This window comes from Gossypium hirsutum, chromosome D02 (genome assembly GCF_007990345.1).
Source record: "Gossypium hirsutum isolate 1008001.06 chromosome D02, Gossypium_hirsutum_v2.1, whole genome shotgun sequence".
Lineage (NCBI taxonomy): Eukaryota > Viridiplantae > Streptophyta > Magnoliopsida > Malvales > Malvaceae > Gossypium > Gossypium hirsutum.
This window is the reverse complement of record NC_053438.1, coordinates 60,084,417-60,092,476: the sequence shown is the minus strand read 5'-3', so window position 1 is coordinate 60,092,476 and position 8,060 is coordinate 60,084,417.

The following is an 8,060-nucleotide window of genomic DNA, read 5'->3' as shown; positions in this document are numbered from 1 at the left end:
TGTATTGATTTGTCATGTATGATACTTGGTATTGGCTTGATTTGGATGTATTGTATTGGCTTGCGTATATATTAAAGTGTGAATGTAGGTGGAAGACAAATTGGGTAAAATATAAGGCTGGAAAATGGCCTATTTCATCCACACGGGCAAAGGCATGGGCGAGTGTCTCAGCCGTGTGTGACACACGGCCTAGCACATAGACGTGTGATTTGGCCGAGTGTCCTCTACATCTTTAAATTTTAAAACAAAATGCTAAAAATTTCTCACACGACCTGGCGCACAGGCGTGTGGCTTGGCCCTGTGACCTCTGCACCTATTTAATATTGTAAGTTATTATGTTCACATGGCCTAACATACGAGCGTGTGACTTGGCCGTGTGACTTAAGTCAGAGAGTTATACAGGTACAGATACGAGCTAATTTCATATATAAAATTATATATAATAAAAATTCAAGTATAGCATTACAACTTAAATCAAATATATTTATAATTTTGATATTTACCGATTTCAGTTGGTTTAGTTGTAAGAATAATATGTATATTTATATACTATTACACGTAATCCAATTTATTAATTGTTTTCAACAATTAAATAATAGATACATAGTATAACATTATAATGGACATTTTCTTTAAGTGGACTCTTCCTTGACGATAATCATGATTGACTACTCAAAATTTGTCCATTTGTGTTCTGATCATCCGCCCTTATACGATTAAATTTGGTATCCGCATAAAAATAAAAATTTAATTGCTAATAATAAAATAAATTAGTTATATTCGATTTTTTAGTTTTTACAAATAATAACTAAAAAATAGCTAAAAATAACAAATTTTCCATTTAATTTATTTTTTCTTTTAAAAATTTTACCAAAAATTAAAAGATTTAAGCATGTTTGATAAATTATTAAAATTTTTATTTAATTGAAAATGAGAATTTTTCAATATTTAAAATTTTAAGCGTATTTGATAATCATATTAATTTTTTAATTAATAAAAAATTTTTAAAAAATATTGAATAAGATAAATAAGTAGATAGCCACTTAAATTGAATTGGAGTTGTTAAATTAATTTTATTTTTAAACATAAATTATCTCTTTCTCTTTTTTTTTTCTTTTTCTTTTTTGGCTAAAAAGTGAGATATCCCATTTATTATTTTATTTTTATGAAAATTTATAAAAAATAAAATAATATACTAGAAATTCAATACTTATAACATGGACACTAGAAATTCAGCATTTATAATTAGTTACCTCATAAATTATCAATTATAATTCTTTTATAAAAATAACCGTTTATGAAAAAGTAAAAAAAAAATCCAGTATTAAATTAAAAATAAACTGATAATGATGCTTAATGCCTTGCCATGATTACATGACAAGTGTGAACTGTTACCATCAAATTGACGGTCTTTCCTTTAGGGAGTTTTAAAATGTTGGAGTTCCATTTAACATCAAATGACTTGAGTTTATGAGATAATAAATATCAATTTTCTGAAGTTCAATACATTTTAAAATTATAAATAATTCATATTTAATATTTCTTTTAATTATAAAAACATGAAGAGATGGAAGTCTTAATCATTATAAAATAAATTACATTAAAAACGTAAAAAGTTAAATCTGTTGTAATGAGGAAATCAAATGAAAAGGTAGGTTATGTTTCCATTTCTCTTATCAAGATTGGGTATCTTTTATAAACGCATTCATGTGAGATTGTTAGGCACAAAAAGAAACAATGACTCCAGATCCCGCTGCATCAAAACAACTTGTCTTAGAGGATTTGAGTTTCTTTATATTATAAATTTATTATCTATTTCTAATATATTTTTTCCTTCTACTTTTCTTATAATTAATGATTGAAATCTAATGGCAAAATTTTAAAAATATATATATTTTTTGACAAATTCAACTAAAACTAGAATGCTTAAAATTATACAAATGATGACTTTACATTTTATATTTTTTTTCTTATTTGATCATCAAATAATCAAGTCAAAATTCAAAATTTATGATATGAGCTCCAATGACAAGAAAGGTACTTTTTGATAAAATCAAGGTGAAGTATGGTCCATGATCATTGATGGTGGGGTTATACTAACGTTGCTAGTGGAATTCTTGTTGATAAGCCATGGCTTACACGTCAGGGACATCCTACCCCATATTAAGTACAATTGCAAACTAATTAAGTTCTTGTTTATCTTAATTTGTTTTAAAATATTCGGTTGGATTTTTTTTATTTAGTTGATATTTGAATTTGTATTATGTCATACACATTGCCTTAATTTGTTAACATCGTTAATTTTTTAAGGTTTAATATATAATTTGTCCCTTAAACTTGTAGTTGGTACCTTCAATTATTCAAAAAAAACATACCTTTTTAAATTAATTTATATTTTTTTTCTTTTTTTATTTATGTTCATCACATGTCATACGCTTATGTGTCACTATATGATTGGCCATTAGTGCCTCATCAGCGCAAACTAACGGTGTTAATGCAAATGTACCAACCTGGATGACAAAATACAAGTTCAAGTACCAACTAAGTACAAAAGTAAGTTCAAATACCAACTAAGTACTTTTGGATAAATTCAGAGGGCAAACTACATATTACTCTTTATTTTACTATTGAAACATACAGCGATGAAATACTTTTTTGATGTTGTGCCTATGTAAGCTGGCCATATCTTACTAGGAAAGCCTTCACCATTCAATTAAAGAGTGATACATGGTGAAAATTTGACCAATACTTTTTCACTATGAGTGACTGAAAATTCACTTTGACACCATTTTTCCCAAAGAATTTTGTAATGATTTATTGAAAATTGCAAAATCTATTGAAGGGGAATTGGAAAGTAAAAAAAAAGTTCAATTAAAGGCCCACACAAAATAAAAATAATGAGATTTGTGATAGGGAGAGAATAAAAAGAAGGGCGTAAAAGAAAAAATTACATTGCAAAACAAAGGCATGTAAAGAATGTTTCTTTTGGAGGAAATCTCTTATTTTACTTCGGATTAAGGAGAATTTTTTTCTTTAATTGTTTGATTATCACCAAAAAAAAAAGAATAAGAACAGAAAGAAAAAAAAAGCAAAATAAAGTCTACTTATTTTATTGATAGAGACTATAATATCTCAATAAAGACAATCTAGGTATTTGTACTAGAAGTCAGCAAGTGCTAAACTTAATCAATGCTAACAAACAATCCTACATTAATTTATTTAGCTAGCTAACTAAAGAAATAGATTACAACCATATTTAAATAACTAACAAACTAACTAACCAAACTACTAACAATTTAACAACTTAAAAATTTACTAGCTCAATTGATTACTCTAATATTCACCCATCATCTCCTTTATTGTTGCTCTTTCTTCAACATTCACTCATTTTCTTCTTCCTAAAAAAACTTGTTCTCTACACATAATATGTGTCCGAACTTACAAAAGGATGGCTCAGACATAGGTTTGGTTAGAAGATCTGCAACTTGTTAATGTGTTAACAAGTGTCCAACTTCTAACATGCCCGATGTTACCTTTTCTCAAAAAAAAATCAAGTTTTACATGTTTAAATTTCGAGTGTAAAACAGGATTGACTTAAATTGCAACAGCTATTAAATTGACATACCACAGTTGAGCTTTATTATCGAATGTAACTTGTAACTTGTAGCTCATGTAACAAAGACTCTAGCCAAACAATCTTAGTTATAGCATGTGCATGACTCTTATACTCTGCCTCTGAAGTGGAACTAGAAACCACCTATAGCTTTTTAGAACACCAAGTCATAGGATTGCCTCCAAAGAAAATGCACATCCCTAGTGTAAACCTTCTATCATCAAGATCCGTACTCAATTTCCATCATCATATCCAACTAAATACAACCACTTAGCTAGCCTAAAATAAATACCAAAATCAACAATAGCCTGCAAATATCTTAGAATTCTCTTTACTGCCTTAAAGTGTAGATCCAGTAGTTTTTGCATAAACTGACAGACTTTGTTGATAATAAATTATATCTAAAGTCTGGCGACAATTATGTACTACAAAGCCCTTACTATACTTTTGTATTCTGAAGCATTCTCAATAGGATTTCCTACCTGAGCTAAAAGATTATAAGTGCTCACCATTGGTGTAGGTAAAACCATTTGCCTTATCCATGTTGCATCTTTTCAACAAATCTAAAACATACTTTCTCTAACTAAGAAACACACCTCCAGCAGATGAGTAAGTGGCCTCGAAGCCAAGAAAATATCTCAGTCTTCCTAGATCCTTAAGAGAGAATTTTTTATGAAAAGTCTAAACAAACTAATTAACATACTTATCACTACTCCCTGTAATTATTATATCGTTCACATACACCAAAACATATACTGTTAAATCATAAGAAACTTTGATAAATAATGAGGCATCAAACTTTGATAGAATAAAGCCTTATGAAAGAAGTACTTTTTTTAACTTGTCAAACCAAGCCCTCAGAGCTTGCTTGAGCCCATACAAAGCTTTCTTAAGCTTACATACTAACCTTTGATCCCCATTGTTGCACTCAAACCCAAGAGGTTGATCCATATAAATGCTTTTAACCAAATCACCATTTGAAAATGTATTATTAATATCAACTTGCCTTAAGGACCAATTCCTTGTTATTGAAAGCATCAAAATGACCCTAATTGTAGCCAGTTTGACTCTGAACTGAAGGTTTCCTGATAGTCAAAACGTTATTATTGCAAGTAACCTTGAACTCTCAATTTGCCTTTATACTTTTCTATAGATCCATCAGTTTGTATTTTCATCTTGAAAACCCATTTACAACCAACAATTTTTTATTAGGTAAAGGTATAAGCTTCCATGTGTTGTTCTTAATTAGAGCATCATACTCTTATTGTGCTACTTGTGTCCACTTAACACCCTGAAAAAACCTCTTTAATATTGTTAGGTTTGACAACAAGCATAGTTGCAACTAATAGGGTTATTTGTGTACTATACGAGATAGTTATGTGTGATACTAATGTACGGAGAATTCATTGTTTAAACCGAAATCCAGCATTTTTTTGTAAATTACTGAGTTTTGTCTCTACGGAGACCACTGTTACTAATTGTGTCTATGAAGACCTTGGTGTGTTCTAAAGAGATGTAATGTCTTATGATATATGATGCTTACGAGCTTAACACTTCGGTGCTCAGGTGTGTTTTTGGAGTTATCGCTCGAACGAGCAATCTGGTGTATTTTGGTGGTTACCCGCGTATCCCTATCTCTTTACTATAGTTTATCGGGATAAACAGTTAGTGTGAAACGGAAAACATCTAATTGATCATATACATTGCATTTGGAAATGGCTATATGTTTGGAATGATGAGATGACGTATATGTTCGATAATTCTAATAGAATGATTGTAACACCCCTAACCCGTCGTCGTCGTCGTCGAATTAGGGCTACGGAGTATTATGAAACATATAAAAACAATTAACATCAATAAACCATTCAAATCCAAATTCCATTCATAGCATAATTACATTTATGAACCTTAAATTGAGCTTATGGGGCCTTAAAAATAATTTGAGAACAACTAGGGACTAATTTGAAACAAAATAGAAAATTATAGAAAAAATTAAAAATTTTGGAAACAGATGTCACACAGCTGTGTAATCAGGCTGTGTGATAGAGCTCAGACTGTATGGCTTAGAAACATGGCCGTGTGGCTAAACCGTGTACAATTCGAAGTAAGGGTCACACAGCCATTTTGGAGCCCGTGTGCCTACTCGTGTACAAATCAAAATAGGGTCACATGGCCGTGTTGCAAGCCTTGTCCCAGATCGTGTGAGTATTCAAAATAAGGTCACACGATCATGTCTATAATCCGTGTAACAATCTGTGACCGTGTGTGTTAATTTTGTACCAAAATAAAAAAGACACACAACCGTGTAAGGAGACCGTATGCGACACATGGCCGTGTGACAGCCCATGTCCCAGGTCGTGTGTACCTAAAATAGCTTCCAAAACAAAGCAAAATTAAACCAATTCCTTAAATGCCAAGCCAAACCAAAAAAAGCATTCATATACCTTCAAAATACATTCAAACAAACTTAAAACATACCAAAACATACAACCTAAGTGCCTAACCAATATGCCCTCAATGGCACCACAATTTATACACCAACCAATTCACATTCAAAGCTTACAAATACTTACTTTAAACACACACCCAACTTACAATTTATTCATACAATTCATGTCCACTTTTATCATAATATAGTCATCCACAAGTAACATAAACCAAAATGACCAAAACACATACATATAAACATTTACAAACCAAATGCTAAAGACATATATACAAGGGAGCCACAATCAAGTTTACACAACATCATTCAAGTATAAAATGCATCACAAGTGATAGGTATTCAAACATATACAAAACACCTATTACATGTCATATAACCTAAAGATAAACTTGCCAAAATCTATCAATAGATCTCTGGATAGTGTGATCTTCAAGTTGATCTGATCGTCCGCTTCCACAAAACGATATCTACAGAGAAATAGGAAAATAACACAAGTAAGCTTCTATAAAATTGGTAAGTTCAACAATTGAAACGATAAAACTTACCGTATAAACATATCAATCACAAAATAACAATTAGTAAACAATAATTCGGTTAACCACAACCATTCAATAGGTGAGCCTTTATGTTAATACACATATTGTATAACCTGATCAATTATACTAAATCAATCAATACCAATTCTCATTTTACACACTCAGAAGGCCATGTAAACATTTATAAAATTAAATAATGAATCATATAACCAGTGAAAACCTGCCCGATGAATGATATAAATGGATTCAGATACACGGTTAACCATTCAGAACACACCAGAACGCTCAAATGAGCCAAGCCAATCGAGAACACACTTGGGCACCAAGTGCCTAGCCCGTAGGCTAGCATCCCTCCAGAAACACACCAAGGCACCAAGTGCCAAACCCAAAGGCTTTACCTCTAACCCTAGTAACACACCAGAATCACTGTAAATGTAACACGATAATCCGCAACAAATGCTGGACTTCAGTATATTCAGTGAATAGTAACAAATCAATAATTACCATCTCATCACAAATCAAACTCGTACCTTGTGTATTAAAAATTTATTGGCATGCCAATTGCATCCTATCCTACGTTCATCCGACTCAATATCTCGACATATTAACAATGTTTAAATCAATTACTTTCTCGACTCACATCAAATTATAATAATTCAATTATTCCTAAAATAATCAATAACAACAACACAATATCAATATCACATTTCAATATATATTAAACTAAACCGTACAAACTTACCAGGGCTAAATCTAGAGATAGTGAAAATTCAGAGACTAATAAACAACTTTCCCTTTTCTTCGGTTATCTACTTGTTCTTGATCTATAAAATAGCTTATTTCAATTTTTTAGCCTCAGTTTCATATAATACTCAATTTAATGCATATGACTTCCTATTTAAAATTTTTCACATTTACCCCAAACTTTTACATTTTATTCAATTTGATCCTTAAGACCAAAATATGATTATTTTCTCAATTAAACCTTATACCCATTGAACGTAATTCATAACCATCCTAAATAAATCCTCACAAGCTAAAAAATTCACAAGGATCATATTTTCATTATTTTCAATTAAATCCCCAAACTTAAAAATTATACAAAATTACTTTACAAACTAATTCTATTTAACAACCAAGCTTAATGTTCTACCATAAAACTTCAAAAACACATCAAACTCACCAATGGAATCTTCTAAAATATTTAATAGTTTTACAAATTAACCCCCAGGTTAGCTAGATTAAGCTAAAACAATTACAAAAACATAAAAATCATTAAAAACGGATAACAATTACAAACCATGCACCAAGAAATAGCTTGAACGATTATCAAGCTGTTGTTAATGGTGGTTTTAGCTTAAACAAAGAAAATAAGAAGATGATAACATTTTTAAACTATTTTTTTATGTTATAATTTATTTAATTACCAATTTGCCCTTAAAACAAACATATCATATATCTAAAT